At 48.8% G+C, this 13,610-nt stretch overlaps 1 protein-coding gene and 1 long non-coding RNA gene across 5 annotated transcripts in view; both read left to right on the top strand.

Moving 5' to 3' along the window:
- Window positions 1–13,610, top strand: part of LOC135247831 (histone deacetylase 5-like) — an 85,017-nt gene that overhangs the window by 30,608 nt on the left and 40,799 nt on the right. The window lies entirely within an intron of this gene.
- Window positions 623–1,372, top strand: LOC135247833 (uncharacterized). The gene is made up of 2 exons (XR_010328313.1): window positions 623–1,136; window positions 1,180–1,372. It is a non-coding gene; the product is annotated as an uncharacterized LOC135247833 (long non-coding RNA).

The raw sequence follows: 13,610 nt of genomic DNA, 5'->3' as shown, positions 1-13,610 counted from the left end.
CAGCATGTAATAATCAGTCTCTTAATAATTTTATAAACTATAAATTAGCAATTCAAATTAATAATTAAATTAATTATTATTAAAATTACACATTATAGTCAATCTTAACCAAATCAAATATCATTCAGCGAATACTAAATTAATATAAATGATTTAGCTAAGGGGTGAAGGCATTCATTAAGTTCTTTGGATTAGCAGCGGCTGACTCAATTCAACACAAGGTAATATATATACAGACAACCGTGTAAATATAATAAAGTTTATTAAGCACAAAGTACCGAAAAGGCAAAGCACAATTCTCTACAATTATGTATAACAAACTATGTGAGTGCGTGTGTGTGTAGGTGTTGTGTGTGTGTGTGTGTGTGTGTGAGTATGTGAGTGAGGAATGTTGGATGTTCTCCTATGTGGGGGGTCGTGTACCGGAACAGGACAGATGTGTATGATGGAGAGTTGTAATGTAAGACTGCATTATAAGCGCTTTATCCAAAGCGACATTGATGCCTCTCATTCGCCAGAGCAGTAGGGTTATGTCTGCTCAAGGACACTCGACCGCCCAGGTGGTTTGAACCGCAACTCGACTGCCACACATGGCTACTCTGAGCATGTGCCTTTCTTTTTTAATATAGACAAAGCTAGTGAGAAGCAATGGCGTATGAAGCGTACCAAACAGATATAGAGTAACTGAATAGCTATCTATAGATGTTTGATAAAGATCAGCATGCCGTGTTTTGACCAGTTAGTAATTAAAATAGATCACATGCAAGATTTTTCTGTGTGTGACATAGGCCCTATATAAAACTAACGCAGCGCGGTGGATGGCTTAGAGCCAACCAAACAAACGAAACTTGTACATTAATCATTAAACACAATAACCGTCACAGTTACATACATCCAATCGTAAATGTGGCTAAATTCGGTCCGTTGCTAATTATACTAAGCCCAGAGTTACAGCCCTACTTGAGTGTCGTTTGCTTTGGGTTGGTTGTTAGAAAAGTGTTTCCTGGTTTCCAGTGCGAAGTCTGTGGAGGTTGGTGGTGGAAAGGGGAAGCTGGCCGCCCTTTCTGTTCCAAAACACGCAACCGGATCCTCCGCTAGTCGCTTGCTTCTTGGGACTCGCTCTGCAGGATGCGTCGGTCGTCGTGGCTCTCCTGGTTCTTCGACCACCTCTAAAAACAGCGCTTTGTAGCGCCTCGTTCCACCAGCAGCCACCGAGGATATTCGGGCCTGGCTCCGTTGCAGGCCTTGCGAACTGTTCCTGGCGTGTGGACTCACGCGGGAGGGAGACGGGAGATGGGTGGCGAGTCCAGGGAGAGGACAATGGAAGCGAGAGCGGAATGGGAAAGAGAAGAATGTGAAGAAGAGAATAGAGAGAGCGAAACAACGGCAACCTCCGTTTTATTGAAGGCTGCGCGTTTCGAATTTACAGTAAGCCAATACTGTTACAGGAGAGCTGTAGTAGGGGGCGTGGTTAAGTGAGTCACTGAGGTGGACATATGGACTTTGTAGTTTATGTCTTGTGTAGGCCATGGTACCTACAAGAGTCTCTGCAGGTAGTCTGCACTCTGTGGAGAGTCTCTGCAGGTAGTCTGCACTCAGTGGATAGTCTCTGCAGGTAGTCTGCACTCGGTGGATAGTCTCTGCAGGTAGTCTGCACTCGGTGGGTAGTCTCTGTAGGTAGTCTGCACTCGGTGGATAGTCTCTGCAGGTATTCTGCACTTGGTGGAGAGTCTCTGCAGGTAGTCTGCACTAAGTGGATAGTCTCTGCAGGTGGTCTGCACTTGGTGGATAGTCTCTGCAGGTGGTCTGCACTCGGTGGATAGTCTGCAGGTGGTCTGCATTCGGTGGATAGTCTCTGCAGGTGGTCTGCATTCGGTGGATAGTCTCTGCAGGTGGTCTGCACTTGGTGGAGAGTCTCTGCAGGTAGTCTGCACTCGGTGGATAGTCTCTGCAGGTAGTCTGCACTCAGTGGATAGTCTCTGCAGGTAGTCTGCACTCGGTGGATAGTCTCTGCAGGTAGTCTGCACTCGGTGGATAGTCTCTGCAGGTAGTCTGCACTCGGTGGATAGTCTCTGCAGGTAGTCTGCACTCGGTGGATAGTCTCTGCAGGTAGTCTGCACTCGGTGGATGTCTCTGCAGGTAGTCTGCACTGTGGATAGTCTCTGCAGGTAGTCTGCACTCGGTGGATAGTCTCTGCAGGTAGTCTGCACTCGGTGGATAGTCTCTGAGGGTCGCATCGTGGATATCTCTGCATAGTCGCACTGGTGGAGTCTCTGCAGGTAGTCAGCACTCGGTGGATAGTCTCTGCAGGTAGTCTGCATTCGGTGGATAGTGTATAGCTGCAGGTGAGCCGTGCACTCGGTGGATGCTCTTTGCTGATAGCCCACACTCGGTGGATGCTCTTTGCTGATAGCCCACACTCGGTAGATAGTGCTTGCAGATGGTTGTACTGCTTGTGAATTGTGAAGCCAAGTGTAAAAGCAGTGAATAGATAGAAGATCATTTGGAAGTTCTTATAAGGCTCTAAATTAGGGGCTGGGTGAATGGGTTTGCGATCAAATACGAGCACCTTTTAATTATACAATATGAATTGCTGTAGTCATTTAATTAATTGGAGATTATTTGAATTGCTCATTTCCAGTTGATTGGATGACATCATTTTATCTCATGTTTATCATCATTAATGCGTGCTAATGTATGACAAGTTCACAAGCCAAAGCAGGCCGTGAAGAATCATGCAGGAAGACCGTGCTTGCACTTTGGTTTTTGTGCATGCATGTGCGCTGCAGTGGTTATTAAGTTTGTTCAAAAGAATTGCTAACAGTGAAGATATAACAGGCTTCAATTTTGCTGAAGTTTTAGGTATGGCTGATTCACATCACCGAGAGCGATGGAAGGGGTGTCCAGACAGCAGAGCCAAAATCAAATCAAAAAAAGAAAAGGGGGTAAACCTTACATTTCAGAAGTGCTCACTTGAATACATATGAAAGCGTATTTCTTATACCTTATTTGCATACACTTTATTTGTTCTCATTTTTCAGTTTGCCACAGAGTTCGGCTTTCCTTTGTCTATTTTTGAAAGTTTCTCTTTGTCTACAGTAGATGTTTGGCTTTGAATGGCCTGCGGCAGTGACAGTAATATTAGAAAACGTGCCACTGTGTGTGTACTGCTGTAATGTGGGGCTGTATCGTTAGACACTATGAAAAATAATCACCCTACCACCAGCTACACTAGATATGACACTCCCATTAATTAGTTAAAAATAGGTTTAAAGAACACAACAGATTTTCTTTGTATAGTTGTGTTTCGACCACTGACCACAGACTGAGTCACAGTATGAAAGTTTTAAAAATGTAATTTTTTTTTAGTGGACAGACATTTATTGCAGGAGACCAGCGGACCTCGCCAAGAGGGCCAGACGTGAATTATTCAGGGATTACCTCCAAGAAGCAGTTCCAGAACAGATAGAAGTGTTTACTGTGTAGCACAGTGTAGTTTAAAACCAGGGAAAAGGGGAGATGGAGTGAATTTCTTTTGCCTTGTCTAGCACGGGAACCAGACTGCGGCAGCCAGTTCCAGCTGACTGATACCACAGAGGAGAAAGTCCGAATCTGCAGCCAGATCATCTCCTACTGATCTGTAGCTGTAGGTGGTTTGCTCTGCCACCATTATGGCTTCCTGTTACCTCTTAATTCCAGGAATGAAGGTGATTGACACTTGAGAACAATGTGGCACTGGCAGAAGTGGTAGGGTTATAATGTAATAAAGCCATTCGTAGCTGGAATCTTGTGACCTTTTCACATAAAAACGCCCTTAAATCAAGGGCCTTTATCGTTGGGCTTAATGTAATGCACAGCAGCCTGCCACATGAACGCTTGGCTCTTTTTAATGTGTCGGTGAATAGTATGAATTTTCGTGACCCGACTCCCCAGCTGTTGTTGCCGGTCCTGTACGTCCAGTCCACAAAGCCGTTGTGTTCCGTGCGTCGCACACCAATCACGACATTGATTAAACGCGGTCTTGCCAAGCGATCCGCGATGACATCAAAAGGAACGGGCACATTTCGGGACAAGGTCGTCAGCCACCCCCCGACTGCCACCCTCTTCCGTGACTGGGACAGTGTCATTAATCTGCCGTGTTCGTTGGGGCGATGGTACATTACGCTCCACTTTTGGGAGCCGGGGTTCATTTCTGTCCATGCCTACTAGCGTTGGTGTTATGATTAACTGTGTGTTGTCTCGCAGATGCTGCCAAACAGTTATACCGTCATGTTGTTTCGTCCGTTGAAAGCCGTATTGGCTGATGCTGTAAGCGTGGGAGGATTCAGTAAGTATTTAGCACCACCGCCTTTTTTCTTCCTCAGAAACCAGTGAACAGTGGCAGATAATTACGGAGAATCCCCACTGGAACTTGTCAGATCATTGCCACCACAGGAAATAATGGCGGAAATGTCTGCTTTGCAGAAACTGGTTGAAGTACCTAATTGCATTTAAGTATTGTCTGTGCGTCGCACCAGTTCAGTCAAACTTCCACTGTGTTAAATGACACTGGCTAAGCCCTTAGCCAAAGTCTTAGATCTTATTCTTTTTGGATTGTGTGTCAGTACAGATTTGAGCGATGATGTTTCCATTGAGGCTGGCAAAAGGAAAGCGTTTTGCTCTCGCATTGCTTTTTACTGCCTGAAAAATGCATGTTCTCGTGCTCCAAAATGGGATGTTTGGGTCCACGTTGGGACGGTTCCTTGGAGTGGAGCACGTCACCAGCTGCGTAGTCCTGTCCAGCGCCCCGGGCCTGGCCTTTAATTATCGGAGTATTTGGCGTGCAGATGTACCCGAGGAGCGGGGTTTGCTCTGTAATCTGGGGCCAGCTGCTGCGCGCTCAGGGTTGGCACCGCACCGCACCGCACCTCCGAGACTTCCCGCGCTGTAATTTCCCCCCCCCCCCTCCGGTTTCCAAACTTCAAAAAGCTCCTAACTTCGGGAATCCCCCGCTTCTGTGTCACGACCGCGCGGGCCTCTCGCCGTCTTTCGGCGACGCGGGAAGCGGGGCGACCGGGAATAGCCGCGAGAGTAGCAGAAATAACGGCGGCGGCGGCGGCGGCGGTGGCCGTGGCACGGAACCCGGCGCAGTTAGCCCGCGCTGGAGGCCGTGTCCACAGCAGGTGTGTGAACGCTGCGAGGGAACTGAGAGCCCCCAAGCGGCCGCGGCCGCCGGGGATAAAGGAACATTCAAGGGTTTTATTCTGACAAGGCGGTTTCCTTTTTCGGAGCCTGCTAAAAAAAGATGTTCCTCAAAATATAAAAAAAAAAAAAAACGCAAACCCGCCCCCTGGAAAGCTTGGCTGACATTCCACTTCTGCTTACTGACCTCCGCGGGGTCCTCCTCGTCTGCGGTGATGGGACAGTGCAGGCGACCGCATCATTCCCAAACCTGCCCCCACCTGCCCTCCGTGTCCAAATGTGCCTTCTGCCCCCACCGGGGGATGTGGTGTGGGGTGGAGGGTTGGTATATTTAGAGTTTGAGAAATGTTAAACCGCCGCATCTTGCCTGGACAGCTCCTGAGAGGCGAGCGCGTGCCATTCCCAGACTGCCTTCCTAATGGGACTGTGTCCTGCGGCCCAGTAGTTTTCGCCTGGAAGCTTTATGTGGGATATGACCGTCTTTCGTGTGGTTCACAGTGGAGCTGCGTTAGTGGGCGGACATTATCAGTCGCCGTTTGTCTGCATGCGGCGAGAGGATTTAAGAGAGGGAAGCGAAACACAGAACCTCGATGCTGAAAGGATAATTTGAGTACACATCCCACTGCCTTCTTTGTTGTAAGGATCAATGTGAACCCGCTGCAGTGTTTCATTCCCACAAAAAGCTCCATGCAGCGTGAATTGAACACCCACCGCATGGCCATCGTTATCTTCGCGTGTCATTGGCTGGGTTTGTTAGGTGTCTGTGGATGCAACCTGTGCACATTGTTAATGTGCATTAATGCCTTTGTGTGTATCCATTCAAAACCATGGTTTTAAAGAGCTTCCTGAAGCCAAAGATTAGCTAGAATGAAATCATCTTATGCAAATGGATATTTCTAAGAGAGTCGTTAAAGATTCTAGATCTGCTACTCCCACATTGGCCTGCTGCTGTGAGAACACCTTCAGCATTATGGCTCCTATTCAGAAGTGGCACCTATTGGTCAGTGCAAGACTCCACTAAACATTTTTTAACACCCCCTCACTTGGCCAACTGCAAAAAAACAAGACAGGAGTAGTATGTTTCTAGAATAGGAGTGCTTGGAAACCCTCTCGCTATCAAAATGGTTGGATGCTAATATGTGGCAGCGCTACTGATGTACATGTGCTGTTAGCATCGCACACACTGTCCAAGAATACCCTGCGTGGTGTCTTTTTTCAGCTCTTCCTCCAACACAGTATTAGCCTAGTGCTGTTTTGGCTGGCTGGGGTATATTTAGAGAGTATTATTTCATCAAAAACAGCTCGTGGAATATATAGGTGCAGTGTCCGGTGTCGATGTGTGGGTCAGTTGGGAGGGGTGTGTGGTGTCTCAGATCTTAAAGGGCCACTCGCACAATCTCTGTGCCAGATGTCGTTTTGGTGAAGCAAACTCTTAGGAGCTTCTGCATGCGCCTACACATGCAAATGAGATTGTTGGGATGTCATGTATGCTTGCATGCAGTCAGTGCTGAGGAGATGAATGTGGGAGTGGCTCATATTCCTGCCCTGGCACATCCACCGAACGAAAGCTGTGAGAGCCAGGCCATAAGTCACACTCACTCCCCCCCCCCCCCATCGGAAAAATTCTGGTTACCTTTGAGGTCCTCCATAGCAGTCAAAATAGGTGACCTTCAGCTCACCTCAACATCCTGGGCCCCTTTGCGGCATCGATTTGTCACTTCTGTGCTCTTCGTCTCGCTGGGCCAGGACATCGGGCCATCACAGGAGGATTCAGGGTCACCGAGCTCCCTTTTCTCTGGGCCCTGCTGGACGACGCTGCCTGCTTTCACCGTAAACAAACAGGAACGGCTGAACTGACGGGTGTGTGCATTGAATAAACAAGTCCCTCTGCTGTGCATTTTTACTCCTGCGTTTCCCAAAACAGGCATTCCCATAATAGCCTGCCACAGATGAAACGCAGAAGAAGTGGTCCTCCTAACCCAGCGTAGCGTCTCAGCTCTGGGTGTGGGGTTCTCATTTAAACCTTGGGAGCGCATTACAAGGGTCCATACTGCTTTCCCCAGAGGGACTGTGTGTTTCACAGTGCAGCCGGTGATACTCAACCCTGCGGCAGCGCACCCTACTGAACGGGGGAGGATCCCCCCCCCCACTGGGGGGCTCATTTTAGCCCGTGAGATGGCTGGACTTCATTAAACACAACGCTGCTATTTTTATTGTTCAGAAGGGAACTTGTGGGAATACGTGATTGAGTCTGTCAGTTGGGGGGGGGGGGGGTATTTTGGCTGTTGTGTGAAGGCTTTGCATTTTAATAGTATTTGGATTTGCTGTCACGAGGAATTTGGTACTAGCCTCAATGCAAAAATAAGTACCGATAGGAGAGTCCTTTCTGTTTACTTGCACGCAATTGGTCGCAGATTGGGCGGCAGGTATATAAAGGCTGTCGGGTGAATGACGCTTTTTGTCTGACGGGGCAACATCTAGAAACTTTAGGGTCATCTGTGAGCTGCCTGTCCACCCTGCGCATGCAATTCCTTATGATGGTCTGCTTGATGCTTTGAACGGAGCCCATCTCATGGTGACATTAGGAACCTTGGCACTTACCAATGGTGATGACTTTCTAACCTATCTAATGGTTTTTTTTATTTTTTTTATCTGTTGTTTTAGTTCACCTGGAGTTCAGTGCTAATCAGTGCAGTGAACTGAAGCTGAAGACACATTGCCATGTTTTGCATCCATTGACCTTTTGACATTTGTTTGTATACGCTGTCTTTTGTTATTGAGCCGAATGCCTTTATGTTGCTGTTGCTCTCCCAGCCTTGTTGTGTCTGGAGTCCAGTCTAGCATGAGACTCCAGTCATCGCTTTGATACTTCATGAACTGACACACAGCATTGCCGTTGCATTTTAAAATTTAAGTCTTGCACAGTTTAATTATCTAACAGGAGTACATCAGAAAATCACGTCACATTTCCCAATATCCAAGCTCATTTTTTTTTTGGCCTGTTGGTGAAGGTCTTTTGTCCTCTTGTGATGCTGTATTACCATTTGTTATGATCATTTCTGCCAGTTATGCATGGCTTTTGTCGAAACATGGAGAATATTTTCTGGGCCAAAATATGCCTCATCAGGTCACTAGGCCAGGGGTCAGGGTCATGCAGGCTCCGGGGCATACAGCTGCTGATCTGAGCAGAGGCTGTTCGAAACACATTTTTGTTTTGTGGTATCTTACTTTTTGCAGGTATCCCCCCCCCCCCAACCAAGACACAATTACCTGACCACCATATTACCGTTTTGCAATGGCCATCTCAGTCTCCAGATTTAAATCACATTGAAAATGTGCAGTTTAATTTCAAGAGGGCAGTCTATAAGTGCAGATCAATCAATAACTTTTTTTTCTGAAGAATTGTATTATTATTCAAAATGCAATTATTTTAGTATCATTAGCCTAGTGACTGCACTGTATATTTTATACAACCTTTTGCTCATATTTATCAAGGGCTGTTAATAATTTTGTTCATAGGGCCCTGTATACAAAGAATATTATTTTATGAAACTTATTTTATAAGTACATGAATTTCTTTGGGTTGGCATTTGATTGAATCAGACATTGGATATATTGATTTTTACATTTAATTTTTATAGTTCTTGTGACTTTACAGGCTATCCAGAATGGGCCAGTCTCTTAATACGTTCAAGTCTCGACAAGCATTTTTTATGTGGCTGACCTTTTCTCGTATCATCACCAGATAATATAATGCTTAAAGTATCATCAGGTGTGCGCCGCATTATTTGTAGAGCCTTTGAATTTACTAGAGTATTTTCTGTTTGGGCTTAGGCATATCCTAGCAACCCTCTTCCTAAAAACGTGGCGAGATGAATTCCACACCACGCAGAGAGGTTTACCCAGTCGCCGAAAGAAAACAAAATTCCTCTCGTGCAAGCGATTGACGTCAGCGGAGCAGCATTTATAGCCCCGTAAACAGCGGCGGACGATCGCGCCAGCGTTCGCCGCGGCAGACGGCCGGTGTTAGCATTAGCATTCCTTCCGGGAGGGTTTAGGCTGTGCATTTTTTGAGAAGCAAAAAGGCCCTGTGGTCACGCCAAAACGCGGGGGGGGGGGATCTTCTGAAAGGACGGCCCGGGGAATGTGCGAGGGGAGATTCGGGTTGTGTTACTGATTGCGTTGTTGGAGTTGGGTTGTGGACCGGCCCCCCTTTTTTTAAAATTGGCAGAATTGTGCGTCGCTGAAGGGGGGGGGGGGAATGCCATTGTGGGAGCTCCACCTGGCTGCTTGAGTGCCTGTCTGTTTTTTCAATAGTTACGATTGATATTCAGCTGGCTTGTCATAAGCCACCTCTCCTTTTTGGGTCTTCTCCAGAGCCTGGCATTCAGGAAACGTTCCTCCTGAATTACTCCTCTCACCTGCCGTGCATTAAAACAGCCAAACAGCGTGTAATGGGGACGGGCAGACCGCTGGGGCAGGTGCATGCGGGCTCGTACACGGCACGGACCACAGCCAGGCGGTAGCTGCTCTCGCGCCCCCCCCCCCCAGACCCACGTTCTCCTCTCTGGGCCTCCGCCGGAGCGCTGCTGGATTTCGTTTCCCCAACACGAGGAGCTGCCCCCCCGCATGAGGAGTTCTGCCGAAGCAGTGGGTTTCCTGGGGCTCGCAAGTCACCGCGCTGTCCGCGGCGGTCCCTCTTATCAGCCGGGCGAAGCCCAAGCCGCCCTGAAGCGGCTCCAGCAGAGCCGTGCGCATCGCCCCCTTTTCCGGCATCCGCTTAGCCAGAACCGACCGGTCGCGCCGGTCTTGTGTGGCACATGCCCGTTTCTCCCTCCCTGTGCGCGGGGCCAACGGGACACGGAGCCGAACTGACACGGCGGGCCCCCGCGCGCTGCTAAGCGCTATTTCTGGAGAGCAGTGTTTTTTTTTTTTTTTGTTTTTTTTTTTGCATTCTGCACCACAGCCAAAACAGCTTTGACCTCCCACCGAAACAAAAATACATGATGCTGTAAGTGTTGCAAAACTGACACAAAAAAATATAGGAAGACAAACAATTGAACTTTTGAACTGATGGTATGTTGTTTTTAATTCAGTTTGAACTGTACGGTGAAGGGTACCAAAAAAGCACAGCGTGTCTTTGAAGAGGTCTTTGAAGAGGAAGTAAGAGGGGAGCTGCTGTTCGGTCATCAAAATAGGACTTTCACAGGACTTGCACACCACAAGTTTGGCCTGTTGTTGCGTTGAGCCTTTACCCCAGAGAGGCGGTAAACAGCGGTATGGCCAGGCTGGATGCGAGTGAAGGCTTAATGCTAACGGAGGTCCCAAATTACCTCCGCTTCGTCCCGCGCCCTCCTGTCTTCCAGTGCGACTTGGCGGGAGCCTGGCCACAGGCCTGCCTCTGTGGAGCAGGGTGAAGCTTGACAGGCTGCTAGGAATGTAATTTCATTACATGCTTCCCTGCGATGCACTGGTTTATTTCATATTGAACTGAGTAGCTGGTTATGCATTTATGTTTTTTGGTTTTGTTTGTCTCAATACTGTCGGTGTTCATGCATTTGATAGTTCATAGTTAACAAGAAGATTTTCCCATCCATCCTGTGGACCTCATCCACATATAACTGCTGTCTGTCATTGCTGTCTTTTTCATGGTGATGCACAACTGCAAAAATAAATACTGCAGAGGGATCACAACGTTTGTCAAAAGCTAGAAAGTCTAAAAAAAAAAAAAATGTAGAAATTTTTTGTGATATCGTTGGATCCGCACCCCTTGAGCGACCCCAGCAGTTGAGGTGCAACCCACCATTTTGGATGCCCTTAGATTGGTGCAAATTCAGCCGCGACAGTTCAGTGGAGGCGTGGCTTCTGTTTCCCAGAGCATTGGGTAGCTGGCCCTGACCGGAGGAAAAACGGCCTGTTTTAATGCGGGGCGGCAAGCTCCTAAGCCTGCTCTTTTCCTGTCTAATCCATCTGGTGATTAGACAGCAAACCGAATGCCTCTTAATTCCTCTGTGTTTAGTCGCTGTCGACGCCGTGGCGAGGCCTCCCCTCCCTTGTTCTTGCCCCCACAGTTTAGATCACAGGACCGTGAGCGTACACAAAGCCCCCTGACACTCACTGTCCGTACGCTCCCTTTAGAACGCTGACGAACGCTACGGCACCCAAGGGAAGGGCTGCGCTCAGTCCTTGATTAGGAAGAGCCCCGTCGTAATCTTCAGAATTGAAGGAGCGCCCCCGGGGGCCTGGAGAGCCCCACGGCTTGCAGGACACGGGCGCCCGTCCATACAGAAGCACAGGCCTGCTGGAGATGCACGATTTAGAGTTTATTGTATTTATCGTACTGAGCGACCTGATGTTCAGCCACTGGCGCTTATTATCCGGCAGGTGTATTTTTGTTCTGTTTTTTTTGTGGGGGGTGGGGAGGGGTCACTGCAGCCAACACCCCCAGCCTCCAACGCATGTTGTTGTATGGAGGCAAATGCCTCCTCCTCTTAGAGCAGGGGTGCACAACTCCGGTCCTGGAGGGCTGATCTGCGTGCTGGTTTTTGTTCCGACCGATTACCATTCCTCACAGCTCTGTAAACTACGCTGCTTCGCTCCTGTGCTTGAGCACAGTGAAATCTCCAGGATACACTTGCAGACTGTGACTCTAGCTGTGGCTTGTACACATGTCAGATTAAGATATGATTGGGCCAATTCAATAAATGTTGGGAAATGTTGGCACAAAATCCTGAAATGGATTGGCCCTTGTTGTGCACCCCTGTTTTAGAGGCGCCTGTTGTTTGTGCTTCGGGGGGGGGCTGTACATCCTACAGCCGTGTGGGGCGAGAGCTGTCCCTCTCTCTCCCTTCCATCTCCCGCCACCTCCCTCCCTCTCTCTGCCAGACCCCACCTGCTCCTGCCCCTGGCAGCCCTGCGCTGAGCGTGCCCACGCAGAGCGGCCCCGCGAGCACGTCGCGCTCCACGGCGCGTTGCATAAGGGCTCCCCCCCCCCCCCCGCGGCGTCCTTAGCGTGCGCGCACGCGGCGTCTATTTGCTACACAAAGGCAGATTTCCATGAAGGTGCCGTCTGGACGGCTCCCCTGTTTGCCCGCGGGCTAGACCTTCCCGTGGAAAACGGGAAAACACCGGGCTGGCTTGTCCTGATGCGATGCGTTCAGATCATGTGAAAAGGTCTTCTCGCTTTGTATTGGGCCTGAATTGCCGATCTTGGTAGTCTACCTTTCGATGATCGTCCAGTGGAGCCTGAAATGAATTTGTTTTGTCTGACAAAGCAAGTGTATGAACTCCTGGTACAGCCGTCCCAACAAGGTCAGTAGTTTAACTTTCAGTGATCGCTCGGCACGTGTACATTGGAGCTTGAAATCAATGTGTTTTTGCCCTCGTTCAGGCGAATGTGTAAACAGGGCAAGCTGGTACGGCCAGCTAAACACCATTCCTGTTTTTTTAAAATAATTATTTTTATTTCAATTCTGTTTGTGACGATTCGAGTCATTTTAACGTACCGTTGCACGGTACATGCATGGAGAAGATTAGGATATGATAGGTGTCAGAGCCGCTTAAAATCAGGCTAATGATGTACAAAAAACGAAAATAGAAACGCGTGTTTTAAAAGCTGGGTTTGCTCTGCGTCTCCCCCCCTCCCCCTGCCTGCGTGCATTATTAATCCAGCGTTATTTATAACCTGCTTTTCACAGGCAGATACTAGGGCTGCATCTTCGCCCGCAGCGAGAGGTGGAGAGAAGGGGAAAAGGAGCCAGAGATGGAGGTTTGCTAAAAACCAGCAGCGAGCACTAGAGGGGATGTGCATGGGGGAGAGTCGCAGGGTGTTCCCTTTTTTTGGGGGGGGCTTTTTTCGGCTTTTATTTGGATAGAACAGTGTAGAGAGACCAGGAAGAATTAGGAGGAGAGAGAGAGGGAGAGACGCGCGGCAGAGGTCGGCGGTCGGACTCGAACCGCCGACGTCGCGGCTCGCATCGAGCATGTGGATAGCGCTCTACGGGCTGCGCCACTTAGAGGCCCCTCGCAGGGCCTTCCTTACAGCCCAGACAGAGTGACCGTGTCACCAGCCGTCTGAGGCAGGCAGTGCAGACACTGGGCAGAGACACACGGGCTGGGAGTTGAGCTTCGGTTCAGTCTGATGGGTGTTCCCCCGTAACAACTGGTTCTCAGAACTCTGGGGCGGGGGGGGGGAGGGGGGCGTGTTGTCAAATCTGATACCCCACACCAGCCTGGACGTAGTCCCTCAGCCCCACTTCCACCCCTGTTTTGCTGTCACCTATTTGTCAAATAATTTGATTAAAATGCAAGATTTTCTTCAGGGTCTTCAGACAAACCAAACTTAAGAATACCTTAAGCAGCGCATGCGCATGGGCCCACTTTTGGCTGTTTTCACCTGCCTTTTTTTTTTTGGCCTTATATTTTGTCTT

This window comes from Anguilla rostrata, chromosome 2, assembly GCF_018555375.3.
Source record: "Anguilla rostrata isolate EN2019 chromosome 2, ASM1855537v3, whole genome shotgun sequence".
NCBI lineage: Eukaryota > Metazoa > Chordata > Actinopteri > Anguilliformes > Anguillidae > Anguilla > Anguilla rostrata.
This window is presented reverse-complemented; position numbering and strand designations above follow the sequence as displayed.